At 40.6% G+C, this 20390-nt stretch overlaps 2 long non-coding RNA genes across 2 annotated transcripts; both read right to left on the minus strand.

Annotated features, from left to right (window-relative positions):
• Nucleotides 1–308: 308 nt before the first annotated feature.
• Nucleotides 309–11027, minus strand: LOC148759329 (uncharacterized). Its single transcript, XR_016018220.1, has 2 exons — nt 10558–11027; nt 309–1847 (listed from the first exon to the last, which is right to left on the minus strand). It is a non-coding gene; the product is annotated as an uncharacterized LOC148759329 (long non-coding RNA).
• Nucleotides 11028–13755: 2728 nt separating this feature from the next.
• LOC141568236 (uncharacterized) lies at nt 13756–19155 on the minus strand. The gene is made up of 3 exons (XR_012491311.2): nt 18945–19155; nt 14296–14371; nt 13756–13869 (listed from the first exon to the last, which is right to left on the minus strand). It is a non-coding gene; the product is annotated as an uncharacterized LOC141568236 (long non-coding RNA).
• Between the last annotated feature and the right edge of the window lie 1235 nt (nt 19156–20390).

Below are 20390 nucleotides of genomic sequence, written 5' to 3' on the forward strand. Positions count from 1 at the left end.
CCTGCTTTGGGGATGTAAACAGATGGAGAGATAATCTCCAAACCCTTCCTGAGGTCTCCGGGCAATTCAGTCACACTTTAACTGCCCAGGTTGGATTTTTTTTTTTTTTTTTTTTTTTTTTAGTTTCAGGTGCACAAGACAAAGCAAAACTTAGTTCCAGATTTCTTTGCTCAGAAACCCCTAACCATGTTGAAAAATAAACATATTTTCTCTACTGTCCCAACCATCTGGTAGGACACAGGAACAATACAGATTCTGAAGTTTGATTTAACAAGAACGAGAAAGAGAACAGAATGCCTTGGCTGTCCTCAGTCTCTGGGGTCTTGCATTTTATTTTGTTGTAATTCAAAATACCAATGTTACAGTTTGATCAAAATTGAACATATAAAGTTTCTGAGGATGGTGTTTGGTCTCATGAAGAGACATAAGTAGCAAAGCCTGCTTCTCCAGGAAAATAGCAAGCAAACTCAACACTCAGAGTTGGTGACATGTTTCCCAGTGAGCTGAAGCCCTCAGAAGGCAGTGACCACAAACACAGCCTATGGCTGACTCTGTCTCCATCCCCAGGGCCCACTGCAGACTTCCTGAACTAGAATCTCTGAGATTCTAGTGCCCAGGAATCCATATTTTTACAGTCTCCCAGGAAATCCCAAAAAGCAAACAGATTTGGCATTAACTGGTCCAAGTTTCCTTCCAACTCATATGGTTCTGGGATAGGTGTACAGCTCCACCTACAGGTGATACTCGGCTTCGCAGCAACTCAGTGTAGCCCACCAGTTACCAGAAGTATCTTTCATCGCGATATAAACATAGAAACCTGAAACATCTACTTTTTGTTTTACAATCATCGCCTTCATCGCCTTCTTTAGTATGTCCTTTGAAAAGTTTTGGGGAAATCTTGGGCAGATTCTATAACTTTCTAGACATATCCGGTTATTAAAAGTGCAAACCGATTTAAAATTTCAAACTTAAACAGTTTAAATTGTATCTGCCCTCTACACCCTCCCTCACCAGCACCCAATTCAGGCTGGATTGTAGGCGTAAGGGATTAGGGTAGAAGTTTGGGGCATGATCTACCCTTTTCTCAGATCCCTGAAGGTGAAAGGACAGATGTGGTAAGCCCTGAAACATAAAGGCCTTTCCCTCCCTCTTTTTGGTCTCGCTCTCCTGAGGTTCCTGGAAAGCAGGAGGAGCTATACTTGCTGAAGGGGCGGGAGATGCCCAGCCCCCTTCTGAGTGAGATGTCCTCTTCCCATCTGGGGAACCCCTCTGCTCCTGTCTTATTCTCCAACTTCGGTTTCCCTCACGTGAAGCCTAAAGGGCCATTGGTTGGTCTTCCATATCCTCAGGGTCACCCTGTGACAAAGCTGAGGTAGATGTTCCTTTCATGCTTTCCTTCTCAGGTCCTTTTCCTGCTGGCACAGAGGGCCCCAGCGAGCCTTCTGCCTTCAGGAATATAGAAACCAAAGCAGTTATGGGATCTTTGCTCGTGTGTGTCTCCAGGGGACATGTCACGCTCTCTCAAGAACTCACCACTCTGATGGCAGCACCGGGGGGGTTGGCAGGCTCTGCAAGTTACCAGGGCAAGGGAACAAAATGGCAGCCAATCTTTGTGAGACACCTCTGGTCCCTACACGTGGCTTCCTTGGAGCTTCACCTGGTTGGGCTTAAGCAGGAGGGAGGTATCCCTCTCCTCCCTACCAAGGCCAACAGCCCTAGATGTGAGTGAAGGGGAGGAATGATGAATAGTGGTAAGGCCAGTTTTGCCCACCTCTGTGTATTTCCTGGCAGGAGCCAAAAGATCCCAATCAAGAGTTAGCAGCTCTCTTTGTCTTCATCCGTGGGTCCTAGTTATCAACAATAGAGGGTAAGGAAAAACCCTGATTAGTACTCTAACACACAGTCGTATCCCCCAGGAGGCTGACTGGAGGCAAGACATTGAACCCCAACCAGTCTGTTCACCATTCCATTCCCCATATCCAACAAGGTGTCTGTGACATGGTAGGCACTCAATAATGAATTAATTAATTAATTAATTAATTAACTAACTAATTGGTTCTATGTTGAGAACCAAATTAGAAAATAGAATCTGTACTTAGAGGTTTTGCTGGGGGGCAGCAGCCCGCAGTAACTAGAACTGTTAATAACAATAGCAAACAAGCACCCAACCAAAGGGCTGTGAAAGCATTCTGGTTTTAAATTCCTCATCACCCCTCTGGAGTAAGTATTATCACCATTTTATAGATGAGGAAACTGATATTTTGGTAAAATGCCCAAGTACTCTCAGGATATGCCAAGATTTCTCTCATTAAGCTTCCTTGCTTGACAAAGAACCTGCAAGTTTTCCTTTTTGACTCTTCAGAGTAGGGATGGCAACGAGGTGTCATTTCCCATGACAGCATTGAATGGTAGGGGTTGCCCCAAGTACAGTGCTGATGAGAATGCTGGGATTCCAGCCCTATTGATTAATTATGCCTGCCATGTGCATGTAAGGGGGCAAGTGGAGTGACACATGCCATCCCTGATCCAGGTATCTATTGATACTTTTTCTAGCCAAAGTTAGAAGTTGGCAAAGTCTATCTTTGGGATCTCTGGCACTCCCTCCCTCTGCCATCTCATGTCCCTCCTCTTTCTTGGACTCAGTGTCCAGTCTTTCCCCAACTCCCATTCTCAGATGGATCCCTTCTACTTCAATTTGCACATGTCTGTTTTGTCTCTCCGTGAGGTCCTTTGCATTCAAGCTTACACTCCTTGGCTGCTCTAGAACGTGCACTGGATCTAGAGTGAAATTACCTGAGTTTCAGTTCTACCTCAGTACATAATTCCCTGTGTAATCCTGTACAATGGACTTAATTTTATGCAGATTATCATAACTCCTGCCAAACCGACTGCCAAAGTTGCTTTGAGAATTAAGTAAAACTATGAAATTAAGGGGCAATATAGATCCTATCATTGGGACATGGCAGCATTTGTCTGCTGTTCAAGGAGGCTCAAGACCTGGAGAGGACAGTCTCCAGGACAGGTACAGCTTCTCAGACCCTCTGGCATTATCCCACGTGGGGCAGCATCGAGATACGTGGCTAAGATGAGGGGTTGGAATTTCAGCTCTACCACATACCAGCTATCTGACCCCGGGCAATCTGTGTCTCTTTTTCCCTTAAAAATAAAAGGAATAATGACAGTTTCAGGTAGAAACAGGGTTGTTATGAGGATCAAATGAGACAAAATGTAAACTCTTTTAACAGTGCCTGATGGTAAGTGCACAATAATTGTCAGCTATTTTCTACCTAAGCTTCCCCTTCTATTTAGTTCTGACAACCCTCATCTTGGCTTGGAAGGCCAGTTACTGACTAGGGAGAACTCAGGAGGGGTAAACTCCTTGGAGAGGTGAACACGCCTCTCTCAGGTATTTCTTTCGTCTAAACCAGTGCTTACACCTGCTTTTGTGGTCCCTGCATGGAGAACGCCATAACTGCAACTGCACAGCTATGTAATGAATGGCTATTAGCGCTTGTTTTGTCTATTAGTTTCCCCATAAGGCATTGCCATGGATTGTTAAGAGACTCTGACCAGGGTCAGTGGTTTAGTAAAAGCATACACTTTGGAAGTCAGCAGGTGTGAATTTGAATGGCTGTGTGACATAGCACAAGTTACTTAACCTCTCTAGTATGGTATGGCAGACACTCTTGGTTAGCCAATCTAGTATTTATGTGCATCTCCTGTCTCCTTTTTCATTTTCTTTTGCAATGGTTGGAAGGCTAAGTGCTCATTTTCCCAACTTCCCCTGCTGCTTGAGGTATCATGTGACAATGTTCTGGCATGTAATTAGAAGTCTTCTGGGGTTAGAGGAGGCTTCTGGGAAATATTCTACTCCTTCAGTTAAAAATAAAAATTAAAAATAAACCTAGTGCCACCTCTTTCTTTCCTCTAACTTTTCACCACAATGTGACATGGGGTGGCAGACTGCTAGTCATCCCCAATATCCATTCCCCCATCTGACTTAGTAATAGAACCTGCCTTGGCTTTAAAGAGCACATGGACAACCAAAGTAAAGATGTGATGCCTAGCTTCCCTTGCAGCTAGATGTGGCAATAGAACTAAGTTCTCTGTAATGGATGTGAACAGAAGTGGCTTATGCAATTTCCAGACAGGCTGTTGAAAGTGCTGTGTGTACCCTCACCTTCCCTTTCCTATGGGCTGGAAGGTGGATGTGGTGGCGACTTAACTTGGATCTTGTGGACAAGGGTACCTTCTCCCTACTCAGAGATGGGAACAACAAGATAGAGGGAAGCCTGGGCCTCTGACTTTGGCTGTTATGTGAGGGGTATAATATCCCTCCATTTTATCTAAGACACAGGTTTTGTGTGTCCCTGCTACAAGTGTCCAACTTGTATCTTAACTGAAACTGACAGATTATTATTATGGCCCTTTCACAGATGAAGAAACTAGTACTCAGATTGATAGACTGACTTACACGTCAGGAATGGGCTACCTCTGCCTGGCTCCATGCCTACATTCTTTCCATTATGCCATCTTGCCTCGAATTGTGGCAAGGTGGTGATGTGCATGTGTGTGTGTGTACATAATGTAGGTTATTTTATTGAGTTAATCTTTATGGAAAAAATAAAACTTTACAGATTAAACAATATTTTAATCACACCAGGGGCATTTGGGATTCAAAGACATTTTTTAAAAAAATCCCTTTGTAAGGTGGAGGCTAACTCCCCAGTTTCATTTTGTCTTGTTATGCAAACTCAGATTTTCCTAAACTACATTTAGTTTACCAAAAACAGATTACACACACACACACACACGCATGCACACACACACGTGCGCGCGCACACACACACATAGATAAATATGTCTCAATTGCCTTGGTAGCCTGTGATATTTGCTTTTAGGCTTCATTTATCACATTGGAAGAGGGAACAATGGTGAGAGGGTTGAAGGACAAGATGTGTAATTTACACTGCTGAATTTTTAAATAAAACTTCCCTAGGCAAATCACACTTGCAGTTTAAATTGTTTTTCTGTTGCACGAATGATTTAGAAACTAAAAAACAAAACAAAACAAAACAAAAAACATTAGAGGGAAGAGGATGGAGCAAACTAAGCAGGTTCCGAGCCTGAAATGACCATGAGTTTAGCGGGAGTGTATTACTGCAGCCCCTTAATTCTGCCATCTGGCAAGGTTTTCCATGGGATTAATGAGAGCCTGTGGTACAGCATTACCAGAAGGGGAACAATTCCAATTATCAAAAGAACTAAACCATAATTACTATGCAAATGATTTCAGTAATGTAATAGAATAGACTATTTGGTCATTACAGGGCAGACAATTCACAGTGCTAATTGGGGTTAGTCTGTTTTCAGAAAGTAAATAATATTAACAATAAAATAAATCCAAACTAATATTAGGTTTGATTTTGCTTGCAATCAAGGAGGATGGTCTGCTTCTGAAATTACATTTACATTAAAAGGATAAACCCTGCTTGCTGCAGTCTCTGTCAGAAGTAAAATGACTCTGGATTGAAAATACCGGGAACAAAATGATACTGAGATGGATTTAGTATTTGAGAGAAGAGGTCAGCAGTGGAGGGTCCTCAGGCCAGAAGACAGACTTGGATATAGACAATCTTTAATTCTCAGAGTTGCCTAAATATACTGGTGGCAGGAGATAATGGCTCAGAACTTGAAGAATAAAGGACAAAGAAAAAGGAAACTGCTGGTAATTCATCCTTTTTCCCCCCAATCTCTCTTCCATTACCCAATTTTGAAATTTTACCTTACCACCTACTTGTTCTATGATTATTGTTTTTTTAATTTATTTTTTTCTCTTGTCCATGTGTTTATTATTTTTATTTTTTTATTACTTTCAGATGTACAAAACAATGTAATAGTTAGACATTTATCATTTATATACCTCACACAGTGATAACCCCCCTCCCCTTGTTTACTACCCTTCTGACATCGCATACAGCCATTACGTTTCCATTGTCTCTATTCCTCATGCTGTACCCCGCTTCTTGTAACCATATATATATATATATATATATATATATATATATATATATATATATATATATATATATATATATATAGTTGTAGTTGACATTCATTATTGTTCAGCTTCAGGTATACAGTGCAGTGATCAGGCATCTACAATATCCCTGAAGTGGTCTCCCTAATGAGACAAGTGTCCATCGGATACCCTACAAAATCTTTACATTATTGATTACATTCCCCAAATTGACTTTTGTATCCCCGTGGCCATCTTGTGGTTACCAATTGTGCTTTCTAATCCCCTCACCTTCCCCCTATCCCCATCCCCCCCATCTAGCAACCCTCAGTTTTTCCTCTATGTCTCTAAGACTGTTTCTGATTAGTTCATTCATTTATTCTTTTCTTTAGATTCCACATATAAGTGAGATCATATGGTATTTGTCTTTCTCTGTCTGACTTATTTCACTTAACATAATGTTCTCTAGGTCCATCCATATTGTTGCAAATGGTAAGATTTCATTCTTCTTTATGGCTGTGTAATACTCCATTGTATAAATATACCACAGTTTCTTAATCCAGTCATCTACTGACGGGCATTTCGGTTGTTTTCCATGTCTTGGCTATTGTGTATAGTTCTGCAATAAATATAGGTGTGCATAAATGTTTTCCAAATTAGAGTTTTGGATTTCACTGGATAGATACCTAGGAGTGGAATTGCTGGGTCATAAGGTAGTTCCATTTTTCAGATTTTTGAGATACCTCCACACTGTTTTCCTTAGTGGCTGCACCAATCTGCAATCCTACCAACAGTGCACAAGGGTTCCCTTTTCTCCACATCCTCACCAGCACTTGTTGTTTGTTGATTTATTGATGATAGCCATTTTGACTGGGTGAGGTGGTAGCTCATTGTGGTTTTTATTTGCATTTCTCTAATGATTAGTGAGGTTGAGCATTTTTTCATATGTCTGTTTGCCAGCTGTATGTCCTCTTTAGAAAAATGTCTCTTCATGTCCTCTGCCCATTTTTTAATTGGGTTGTTTTTTTTTTTGACTTGAGTTGAGTGAGTTGTTTATAAATTTGGGATATTAACCCCTTATTGGATATATCATTAGGAAATATCTTCTCCCATTCAGTAGGATCCCTTTTTGTTTTCTTGGTGGTTTCCTTCGCTGTGAAAAAAACTTTTTAGTTTGATGTAATCCCACATGTTTATTTTTTCTTTTACTTCCCTTGCCTGAGGGGATATATCAGTAAAAATATTACTCCGGGTAATGTCTGTAAACTTGCTTCCTATATTTTCTTCTAGGAGTTTTATTGTTTCAGATCTTACATTTAAGTCTTTAATCCATTTTTAATTTATTCTTGTATATGGTGTAAGGAGGTGGTCCAGCTTCAGTTTTTTTGCGTGTGTCTGTCCAGGTTTTCCAGCACCATTTATTGAATAGACGTCTTTACCCCACCATAAATTCTTGCTTCCATTGTCGTATATTAAATGACCATATAGGCATGGATTTCTTTCTGGGCTCTCTATTCTGTTCCATTGATCTATGTGTCTGTTTTTATGCCAGTACCATGCTGTTTTGATTACTGTAGCCTTGTAGTATAATTTGATGTCAGGTATTATTATACCTCCCACTTTGTTCTTATTTCTCAAGATTGCTGAGGCTATCCAGGATCTTTTATGGTTCCATATACATTTTAGGATTATATGTTCTATTTCTGTGAAAAATGTCCTTGGAAGTTTGATAGGAATTGTGTTGAATCTGTATATTGCCTTAGGCAGTATGGACATGTTAATGATATTAGTTCTTCCTATCCATGAGCATAGTATGTCTTTCCATCTATTTGTATCTTCTTTAATTTCTCTCTTCAGTGTCTTATAATTGTCTGAGTACAGATCTTTCACTTCTTTGGTTAAATTTATTCCCACATTTTTATAGTCTTTGAAGCAATTGTAAATGGGATTGTTTTCTTAATTTCTCCTTCTGGTGTTTTATTATTGGTATATACAAATGCAACTGATTTCTGAATATTAATTTTGTATCCTGCTACTTTACTAAATTCATTTATCAGTTCTAATAGTTTTTTGGTGGAGTTTTTAGGGTTCTCTCTATATTGTGTCATGTCATCTGCATATAATGACAATTTTACTTCCTCCTTACCAATTTGGATACCTTTTGTTTCTTTTTCTTTTCTGATTGCTGTGGCTAGAACTTCCAGCACTATGTTGAATAGAAGTGGAGAAAGTGGGCAACCTTGCCTTGTTCCTGATCTTAAGGGGGATAGTTTTAGCTTTTCCCCATTGAGTATGATGTCAGCTGTAGGTTTATCATATATGGCCTTTATTATGTTGAGATATGGTCCCTCTATTCCCACTTTCTTAAGAGTTTTTATCATAAATGGCTGCTGGATTTTGTCAAATGCTTTTCTACATCTATTGACATGATCATATGATTTTTATTTTTCATTTTGTTAATGTGGTTATCACATTAATTGATTTGCAGATGTTGACCCACCCTTGCATACCAGGGATGAATCCCACTTGATCATGGTATATGATCTTTTTAATGTATTGCTGAATTCTGTTCACTAATATTTTGTTGAGGATTTTTGCATCTATGTTCATTTGGGATATCGGCCTGTAGTTTTCTTTTTTTGTAATGTCTTTGTCTGATTTTGGGATCAGAGTCACAGTGGCCTCGTAAAAAGTGTTTGGGAGCCTTTCCTCCTTCTGGATTTTTTAGAATAGTTTGAGGAGAATAGGTGATAATTCTTTTTTGAATGTTTTGTAAAATTCACCCGTAAAACCATCTAGTCCAGGGCTTTTGTTTGTTGGGAGCTTGTTGATTACTATGATCATCATTTTGAAATTAGTTTCCTTCTCAAGACCTCCTTCTTCCCATTCCATGCTATTAGTAAAGCATGAGCTCCTTCCCTCCCAGTAGAGGAATCCCATGCTTTCTACCTCAGGTGAAAAGACTGGAAGCCTTCTTCCATCACAACATTTTTCTCCCCATTTGTACACCCACTGGGAAGGCACATGACCTGAACTTGGACAGTCAAGATTCATTCTCCCAAAATTCCCTCAAAATGGAGTCCTTATTCCAGCAGCAGTGAATTTTGAGGCTTTCCTGAAGCTTATCTTCTCACAGCAGACACAAGTCTGTGGCACCTTCCATCCTTTTTTTAAACCACATTCTCCGGCCCTTGTCTCATTTCCTGATCCACACAATATCTCTCTAACTAATGCCCCTTTTATACGATCTTTGCCAGAGTTTGTTTTTGTGGCTTTCCAAGAGGAAACCCTAACTGATACACTTCTCCTAAGAAATTTAAGGCATATCTATATGACATCCAGTGGAAGGGGAACAAAAGAAGGTCATGATTATCTGGTAAATTTGGGGCTATTTCTAAAGATCTCTTGTAGTCAATTTAAATTTCGCAATATCCCATGAGTAGATGACATCACCAGAAGCAGTGGAGGTAACGGTTAAGAACCAAGCTCTGAACCCAGACTACGTGGGTTTGGACCTCACTTCCTCTGCTTCATAGCTGTATGACCATGGGCAAGTTGTTTATAAGTAAAATGGGGAGAGCAAGAGTATGTTCCTCCCAGGATTGACAGAAGGAATGAGTAGTATTCTATGAACGTGTAGAGTTCATAGAGCAGAGCCTGACACTGGCAAGCATTGTAAGCATGTAAAATATGATTATTAAGACTTCTGAGAGACGGTGCTAGGTATTTTTGCAGTAATTGTTTTTGTGTAAGCATTTTTCCGCAAATATTTTCACTGCACAGCTAATTGGCCACAAGGCAATTTCACTATAAAAGATAAAATTATTGGTTGACAGTTCGGTTTACATTTGGCAGACTTAATGTATTTAAGCTAGTTGGCAGTTTGGTTTCATTTCACCATTGACGAAGTTCTCACAGTTACTCCTATATTTATATTATATAAATCTTAGCCTTCATAATGGTCTATACAGTGACAAGTATATGTGATGGTCTTAAAATAGTGGATAATAACAACTATGTATAAATCCAGATTGCAAAGCTATGTGTCAAGTCAGATTGCAAGAAAATGATATCAGTTTGCGAATCTTTTGGTGAGCAGTCAACCCTCCCTCCCATCAACACCAAACCCAGCTATGGCAAATATAAAAGAGGCAGCTACTCATTCACAACAGACTTCGAAAGCATTAATTTTCAACTCTGTGTTTGTAAACTGAGATCTATCTTAACGAAGGAAGAAAATGTAGCCAAAAAGCCAAAAAGCCAAAAAAAAAAAAATAATAATAAATCTATGAACAAGACTTTGAAGACTTTGCAATAAAATCTGTTTAACTTTATTAATTTTTCTTGTTTTACTATGTCCTTTTTATTGTCCCGCTTGTATATTTTGTCATTTTATTTTTTTACGGCAAATTTGCCTTACAGCCAATTAGTGGTGCAGTGAAAATATTTGCAGCAAAAATGCTTACAGAGAAAATACCAGACACGCTGAAAAACGGGAGGCAAATAAGATTTTTAAAATAATGATTCAATACACTTACTTGACATCTGTGTACACGGAGTTATGTAGCATCCAAAATAGTCCCCTGGGGCTACAGATATTCCCACGATTCAAGTTGGGGTTTTTTCTTCTCAGAATTGCTTCTTTAGAACTTTATTTAGAGCCTGCAGTTCAGAAGTGTGATTGCCTTTGGTCTATTTCGTTGCTAAATACAAAAAGAAAGCAACTATTAAAGCATGTGGAGTATACGAGACCATCTGCCGCTGCGGTCCCCACACCCAAAAGCTCAGCGCTGCAGGTGCCGGCACAGGTGAGGAACTCTGACTCAGGGAACCCAAGCCCCGTGGAACAACTACAAATGCTTGCCTGGTACCAAAGTCTCCAACCCAAGACCCGAAGCCTCCTTGTGGTCTCTGCCTAGGTCTCAGATGGCTTCCAAGGAAGCCTCTGTCCCGAGAAAGGTTCCAGCTTGCCCCCTCATCTTGCTTCTGGAAGGCCTTGATCAATACCTACCGCTGCTCCTGCTAGTGCTGTCCCCCCCGCCCACCCCATGGCTGAGGTGGGTCATCCCCAGCCCTGTCCAGAGCTTTAGGAAGCTCTCCAGAGGTAGCCAGACTTTGCTGCACGTGACCTTGAACCACTTCCCTATGGACCTATGGGGTATTTGAGAGTTCACCAGTGTCTTACTAAGTTGAACCCTCTACACAGTTCCAGATTTGAAGACAATGTCACTATCAGTACTCTGAGTAAGATATTTGCGCTCCCAGCTGCCAGTGAGAGCAGGAAATCAAAAAGTCCTGGTTCTCCCGCCCAGGCTGCAATATACACTGTGCTTTGCATGCGGGCCCCTGATGCCAGCCGATGTCTTGGTGCAGGTGTAGCGGTGGTGGATATAATCAAGGGACAGGCATATTTCAGGGCATGTCCGAATCCGAGAAACAGTGGTGACTGAATGGCAGCGGGCCTTGCCCAGTCAGCTTCTGATCCCGAAGGGTGGTCCAGTACCCAGTCCTGTAGGGGACACAAAGGGTGCTACTGACCTCCAGCAGGAACTGAACTTCAGGTGGCGGGCAGCTGGCTTGCCAGTGACGCAGGCCCTGGGAAGGTTCTGAGCCCAACTGGTCAAGCTCTTCGTTGAAAGCTCGTTTGGTTCCCTATGGCCTCAGAGGCAGGTTGTCTCTGATGCCAGTAGGTGCCATGGGTGCCAAGGACAGCTCACTAAGTGAGAAGAGGTGTGGGAATAGAGGAGAGGTTGCAACCGTCAGCCAAAGCCAGAGCTGCTCAGAAACTACAGTTGGGGCATTCCCGTGGAAAGCACAAAGATCAGGGAGGGAAACCTCTGCGGTGCAGGGGATGCAGGCCCTAACATTGAGGCAGACAACCACAGAGGTGGCCATTCACTGGGCTTTTGGACTAGAGGTCCCCAGCATGCAGCTCTGGAGAGACCCCTGCAGCACTTACTAGGCCAAGCCCAGTGGGTTGCAATGGTGACAGGTCGGTGTGGCTCTCCCTCCAAAGTTTTGGCGCTAGGCACGTAACCCCAGGCTAGCAAAAGGTGCCAGGTTGCAGACACCCTGAGTTCTGAGCATTGCCATGTGTTGGGATCAATGAGCGTGGTCATTTCCATAGAGCCGCATCAACACCTCAGCCACATGCTGATGTAAAAATAGGATAGGGATGGGGCAGAGGGAAATTTAGATGTTGTGGGGTACCAACCTGCTCCCTTTCCCTTGGAAAACAGGGACAGTGTCTCCAATTCACCATTTGCACTCCAGCACCTAGAGCAGCGCCTCTCATTGAATTGGAGCTTGATGAATATGTATTCAGGAACAGTTCCAAAGAATATTTCTAAGTCTTCAGTGGGAAACTGCAGGCGATAAAAAGACATTTTCCTTCAGTCCGACTCGTCTCCTACTTCTAAAGTGAAACGCAGTGGTGGTCGTGACCCCTTGTCTCCTGGATTTTTCTCCCGTCATTTTTTCTAATTTACTCAAGGAGGGAAAATGTATAGTTAAACCACTAACCTGTAGAATCGAACATGAGTAAATGTTTAGTGAGCTCTGTGGAAAAGGAACCTGGCGGTGTTCAGAGGTAAACAAGAATACGTGGCACAGTGATGTGAACCTTTCCCACTGCATCCGGCCTGAAAAGCCCACCTCAGACGCGATCAGCTGCAAGTGTTTCCCTGTGTCTCCTCATCCCCGAAGTAAAGCTTGCCCTTAATCTCAGGCACCAGATTCTCGTGGTACACTTTGCTTTGGTTGTTTCGGCTTTTTGGCTCTCTGCTCTTTGGGTTTGTGTTTTAAAAATAATACCAAAAAGTAAAAGAAATACGGAAATGTATAAAGTAAAAACTAAAAATTCTCTCAGCCCTTGAGGACTGTTCGTATTTCTGTTATAGGATTTCTTTATTTTCTTTTTACTGTGATATTTTTAAAAATTCAACTTCTTTCTCTTGGCCCTTCCTACTACTTGGAAGTTAATAGCATATATATGCATCTGACTCACTTTCGATGTACTTCAGTATTGTAAAATTAGCGATTTGAGTTGAATGGGTAGGTTTTAATAGAAAGGATGGGGACGCCATTTGGGGCTAGCACAGTGATTGGCACTTAGGAGGAAAGTTATGTTTGTTGAATGAATGAGTGAAGGATCCATCCTCTGTGATAGTAAAACAAGGGACTGAGGTATGTTTCGGATTAATGAAGTTTATGAGTAAAAAGTTTCCTAAAAGATGTAAGAAGAGAAGGAGAAGAAAATAAACATCAGTCTTAGTGATCACGTCTTCAACAATGTTGGTAAATTTAAGCTGGTACAAATTAGCAGCTTTTATTTCCCAACTTTTCATACTTCCCCCTTCCTTAACTACTAAAGCATGTGGACACAAGGCTGAATTACATGTAGTAATGCTTTCTTTCAAATTTTGAAAGTAGATATTCTTAAAGAAGGTTAGTCTATATTTTTATTTTTCCCATTGTCCTTGTTTCATTTTCAAGGGGATCCTGGCCTCATAAAATAAACTTAAGAGCTCTCTGTCTCCCTCTGTCACTGGAAGTTTGCATAAAGCAGAAAATAGACTATGAGTCTTACTGCAGTAGGTGACTTGCTTTTCATGTATTGGGAATTTCAAATGCTAAGTACTTTGCTGAGAAATTAAACAAATAAATCCCCAGAACTGGGCACAAAGAAGGTGGGGTGAAGGGCCATGATGGGAGAGGCCATGACTAGGAGAAAGTACTTACTAGGGTGGGGCCTGGTGGCACAACGCTCTCTTCAGACAAACACTCAAACTAATGATGACTTTTACTTCCCAGGAAATTCTCCTTTTTTTTTTTTTTTTGAACTTCCACATCTGTAAAACAATTAAACATGAGAATTTTTAAAACAAAGCTATACGTAAGGATAAAACATTAAAAAAAGTAAGATGCCTTTGAATTTTATTATAGTTCTCAAAAAATCTAACAAAGTAACTTTTTATCTGTTAAAAAAGACTCAAAAACATACATATTCTATAGACCTCCTATTTTCTAGAGCGTTTTCACTCTCAAGTGGTACAAAATCTGGGGAGGAGAGTAACACCAAAATTCCAATACAAAACTACGTCTGAAATCACTGACATAGCCCTCCTGCTATGTCACTAGGTGGCAGCATGTAATAACAAATAATGATGTTACAGCGTGGTAAATAATAAAACTGTAAGACGCTACCTTTATAACAAACATCAGTCTCACAAAGATTCTAAAACAATAGAAAGAACTTCGGTGCTCTTCCAGCTTACCTTTAAAGGACAGTGGCTCTATTTAGAGGCATTCTTTTTCTCCACGCATTCACACATTCTATTTTAAGTAAAAATGCTAGAGACGAAAGTAAAATGGATTATAGGTTTGGATTCTTTTAGACAATCTTTTCTTCGTTAACATTTAGCTAAAGGAAACAAAAATTCACTTCTAAGCAAAGAGAGCTTTCAAAGATACCAACAAACACGTATAATGAAGCCTTTCTCAAAATCAGGTTTTGAATTGTATTTGTCCATTAATGATCTAGAAAAGAAAAGTTGAAATTTTACCTCTATGGAAACCCACCAATGCAAATGAGATATTTAAGGCCACAGGTCGCAAAGAGGCATTCTGCAAATTCAGGGCATGGCCACGTTTTGCTTGGCCTGAAGTGTGTGTGTGTGTGTGTGTGTGTGTGTGTGTGTGTGTGTGTGTTTTAAGAATTGCCCATTTTCACTTTTGAGCTGTACTATGCACAAATCCAGGCTCCTGGCTTCCCTGGAACATTCAGGAGATCTGCGGACACAGGGCCTGTATTTTTCACATGCAACAAGAGGCTGGAATCAAGGGGTGGCCACGCCTTTTAACCAAGCAAGCGCCTTCCAGTTTTTCTGGTTTATTTGTACTCTTTGTTATTATTTCCTATCTTTATTAGTTTTCTATTGTGTAACAAACTACTGCCAACTGAGATGTTTAAAACAACACCCATACATTAGCTCCCAGTTCCGTGGGTCAGAAGTTCCAGCAAGATACGGCTGCATTTTCTGCCCAGGGTCTCACAAAGCGAAAGTCAGTGTGTCAGCCAGCCTGCATTGCCACCTGGAGCTTGGAATCCTGTCCTGAGCCATCTGCTTGTGGCTGAGTTCAGTTCTGTATAGTTGTAGGCCTGACCTCCCAGTTTGCCTTACTGGTTCTGAGCAGGGATACACTGCATTCTTTACCACGTGGCCTCCTCCATCTTCAAAGCCAGCAGTGGAGAACTTGTCATGCACCAAGTCCCACTCATGCCTCAGATCTCTCTCTAGGAGGAGCCCAGACCCCTCTAACAACTCGCCTGATTAGGTAAGGCCCACTCAAGTAAATCCCCCCTTTCTTAAAGATAAGTGTTCTGTATGACATAACCTAATCATGGAGTGATGTCCCATCACAGTCCCGGTCCCAGGGATTATACAGGCCATGTACAACATGAGGCAGGGATCTTAGAATGCTGTCTACTGCATTTGGCTAAGAGTCAGCTTGCCATTATCAAACTTGCGCTGTTTTTTGTTTTTTTTCAGGTTAGAGTTTAAAGGACATTGAACTATTTCTAAACATACATTTCTATCAAAAATTGAGAAAATGACAAGTGGAAAGGCTCTATAGTTTGAGGGGGGAAAAAATTCCCACATGTTTCAAATGAAAATAAAGTGGACTATTTTTAGACTCAGGCCCCAGGACTCACTTATGTTACCCAGCTGGCCCCCTTGAGAGTTTCAGTCTGTACCCTCTGCTTTCAACCACATCCTGACATCTATCTCAACTGAAAACAAATGAGGTGCCCCTCAAAATGCATCTCATGCGACTCCTGTCCTCTCCCTGTCCTCTGGAATCTGGCAACTTAAATCTTTGGGGTTCCCCAAGATGAAACAGTGGGCTTTCCTCTATCAGCGCTTCTCAAATTATCTGTAGCAAAGAAACTTTATTCCCCCAGCCCAGCACAGATTGATGCATTGCATTTGTAAAATGCAATCGAAATAAAATGGATCACTGATTATGTTCTCAGATGTTGGAGCAATGTTAAATTGCGATAAAAGTTTCTAAATTTGATCTTGTAATAAACTGTTCACGGACAGTTTGACCTTTCATCAAACATAGGTTCAGTGCAAATCATATATAGTATCAATTTGCACATATTGCTACAGTTATAACAGCTAACGTTTCTTGTACAATCATTATGTGCCAAGCATTTTTCTACCATTTTGTACACATTATCTCCTCCCGCCCTCAAAGTCAACGCTGAGGAGTGGGTTCTACTGTAATTTTATAGGAATGAAAACCAGGCACAGAAAATGTAAACGATTTTCCCACATTCACACAGAGACTGTGTCCCCAAATGCCACACTCTGTGGCCATTCATGTGACCGATATTCATGTGGCCACAGGGGTATTGGAAATTGTACGTGATTTGGTGGCAGGGACGAGGACTCCAACCACAATGCCTTCACCTCCCACATACATGACATGGATCGCATTATTTAACCTCTCTGAGATTCATTATAGTCACCGAAGTTCAGTATCATAATATCTGTATATCTGATGGAACCTGCAGTGAGGGCACGAATTCCGTTGTGGGGGCCTCACCCTCATGACCGAATTACCTCCCAAAGGCCCCGCCTCCTCATACCGTCCTATTGGGAATTCGGGTTTCAACATATGCATTTTGAGCAGAAACAAACATTCAGTCCACGGCACTGAGAGAAACCAGATCAGGGACTTCCTGAGATTGGCAATAAGGGACACTGAATGCAAAGGAGCATGAGAGGACCCTTTGGGTGATGGAATCAAAACCATGTCTTGATTGTGCTGGTGATTACGTGGGCATATACATATTTCAAAACTCACCAAACTATGGATTTAAAAGGGGAATTATTTTATGTAAATTTTACCTCAATAAAAATAAAGTTAGTGAGCCAGCAGTAGGACTCGGTGACACGGCAGGGAAGAGGCCTAGTAATTGTATCAGCATAGCTGTCATCTGTAGCTTGCACGATCTGTGGGTAATTCTGGTCGTCAGACCCCATGCTTTCCACTCTAGAATATACTGAGGACTCAACACAAATAGCAAAGAATTCTCAATCTCTCTGCCTACACATGCTGCACACTTAAATCTATTGTTCTGCACTTTTGTACATCTGCTTTTCTTTCCATTATCCTCACTCCTGCAGTTGCCCAAACATACCAATGTAGCTTTCAAAAATATACATATACATGATCTGATTTACATAAAAATCCTGTCAGCCATAAGCCTAGCATAGCAGACTTTGGGACTAAAAAGCCTAATTGCTATAAAATATTAAGTGCAGAATACATCACGTGTTTATTTCTAGAGTTGTTATTTTCACCCAATGAGGAAGGAGCTGGAGAAAGTGGAAAGGATAAAAGCCAACATGTAAGCAGGAAATCTGGCCTTGAGGAAAACCCAGGACACTATTTATTGAGATGGAAAGGAAGAAGAGCTGAAAACAGAGGTGTTTTAAGGAGGATGCTACAGATTTGGTGGCCTTTTGTCTCTACATAGCAGGAGGTAGACAGGGAAGGTTGGGGCTTGAGAGAAAAGAGAGAAGTTGGACAGCCACTGTGAGGAACTGGAAACAAGCTCACCACAGAAGGGCAATAATAAGTTAGTAAGTCAGCATAGGATGAGCTGTAGTTAGAAGTCACCAGTCCCTGATGGTTCAATCAGTCTGAGTCAAAATTTGTCCCCTCCAAGAATCCTGGTTCTGCTTTATGCCTTTCACATACAGGCATTGAAGCATACAGGCATTGGAGAGATAGAGACATTCTGTTGGTGTTCATACACTCTCTATGTATATCTGAGTGGTGAGAATATAGAGCTTTTACTATATGCCCCTACGTCTTCTCCTTTCCAGTTTAACATCTTAACCTGTAGCTGTTCTGCCACCTTGACAGCTTTCTCTTGGAAATAAATAACAACAAGAAAATCAATACTTCTTCACATTACTTTATGTTATAGTTAATTGTATGTGTCAATTTGACTGGGCCACAGTGCCCAAATAATGGGTCAACCATTATTCTAGATGTTTCCACATGGGTGTCTTTTGGATGAGATTAACACTTACATTGGTGGACTGTGGGTAAAGCAGATTGCTCTCCATAGTGTGGGTGGGCCTCATCGAATCAGTTGAAGGCCTGACTAGAAAAAGACTGACCTAACTGATGCAAGAAAGAATCCTGTCAGAAGACTGTCTCTGGACTTCACCTGCAACTCTTCCACAGGTCTTCAGCCTGCTGACCCATCCTGAAGACTGTGGACTCATCAAGCTTCCACATTGTGTAAGCCAATTCCTTAAAATATATCAATCGATAGAAGATTAAAGCGATAGAGATAGAGACATTCTGTTGGTGTTCATACGCTCTATAAAAAGTGTTTCACATAAGCTATCTATAGGTTCTTCGTGGAAGTTATGTGTGCTAATCAGCTTCTGCAGCCTTTTCAAACTTCTTTCCCTTGGAAAGGGACATAAACATTTGTCATCCCTCCTCCATTTCTTCTCACTAACTATAATTTCCAACCTCTAAAGCCACAGAGTCCACCGAATTTTCATGATATCTAGTATATCAATATAGAGCTTAAAAGAGTTATGGAGCAATATGTTAAGATTCAATTCATTATTAGCACTTTTAAAAAATAATGAGTGACCAGGAGCTTCTTTCTTCCCAACCTTTCCCACTCATCATCAAATAAGTTACTTTTATTCAAATAATGCAGGGTTTCTAACATACCAGATGTGAATATTATTTCTAAAGTGGATTGGAAATCCAGCACTGACTCTCTCAAGAATGAAGAGGATTTGTTGGAATACAGATGACTAAGCTTGTGTTATCCAGAGCGGCAGCAGCACAGCTACGGCTGATGTGATTGGCAACTCACCCACGTATTTCCAAAAGCAGACCGCCTTTTGTAGATGGATGACGTCATACCAGCATCCTCTGTTCATGCTGCGCTCTCAGGCTCCTTCCGTTGACCCGGTTCATTGACTGATCATTACTTTGAAGCAAACAAACCCTTGTTCATGTGTCTAGGATGAAAAATAAGTGGAGAAACCAAATACATTGGCTGTTTCCCTTTCCTTTCAACTCTAGTTATGTAGGGTTTGGTTTGGGGGCAGGGCTGCTTCAGATCATTGGCACCGACACAGCCAACTCAGATATTAAAACAGAAAAATCATTTTCTACTTAATGGAAAACGTCTACTATCCTATGCGAAACCCTTTTACCCTGTACCTACTCTCCCTCTTCTCTGTGGAAGAATTTGTGGGAATTTGTCATACATTCCGTATTTCCCCAAAAAATAAGACCTAGCTGGATCATCAGCTCTAATGCGTCTTTTGGAGCAAAAATTAATATAAGACCTGGTCTTATTTTAATACAATATAAGACCAGGTCATATAATATAATATAATATAATATAATATAATATAATATGTCATATCATATCATAAATATAATATAATGCCCGGTCTTATTTTAACATAAGACTGGGTCTTTATTATAATATAATATAATATAATATAATATAATATAATATAATACCTGGTCTTATTTTAATATAAGACCTGGTATATAATATAATAATATAATATAATATAATATAATATAATATAATATAATATAATAAACATAATACCAGGTCTTATATTAATTTTTGCTCCAAAAGACGCATTAGAGCTGATAGTCTGGCTAGGTCTTATTTTCAGGGAAACACGGTTATAACTAGCTTTGGGCTTAAGCCAAAATTCTAAGAAACAGGAAACTCCCATTTCTTATCATATATACTTTATTTTTAATTCTTTTCTCAGTATCAAATTTATTATCCCATTATAACCTGCATGTGAATAAATACTCACAAATCTGAAGTCTGATTTAGGAAGAATGACAGTATACAATAGTTATTATGCTTATGATATTGGGTTACAAATCTGAATAAGACATTCTAAAGACCTGTACTATAGAGGAATTTGTAAAAAGGGTCATCTGGGAGATGTTTGAGTTTGAGGGAGGATGATAATTAATTGCTCCTCTTCGAAGGTCAGAAATAATTAAAAAATAGAATCAGATGCATGGAGGACAAAGCATCAGTCTTATAGTTCAGAAAGGCTGGACTGGAGAATGTAGCTTATTCTGTTGCACATGGAGGCCGCCCATAACTTCCCCCCACTACCAGCTCAGCAAGACCGAAACACCTGTGTCCAGAGCCTCACCATACGGAGGTGGGGGCCGTGAATGCATGCTTGTTGTTGGCAGGTAGATTCCAGAGAGGGAACCAAGTGGCCTACTTTGAAGGGAGGATCAAACAATCAGAGAAGCTTAGACAAAC

The sequence above is a fragment of the Rhinolophus sinicus genome, chromosome 1, assembly GCF_057876585.1.
Source record: "Rhinolophus sinicus isolate RSI-liver-muscle chromosome 1, RSI-T2T, whole genome shotgun sequence".
NCBI classification, from domain to species: Eukaryota; Metazoa; Chordata; class Mammalia; order Chiroptera; family Rhinolophidae; genus Rhinolophus; species Rhinolophus sinicus.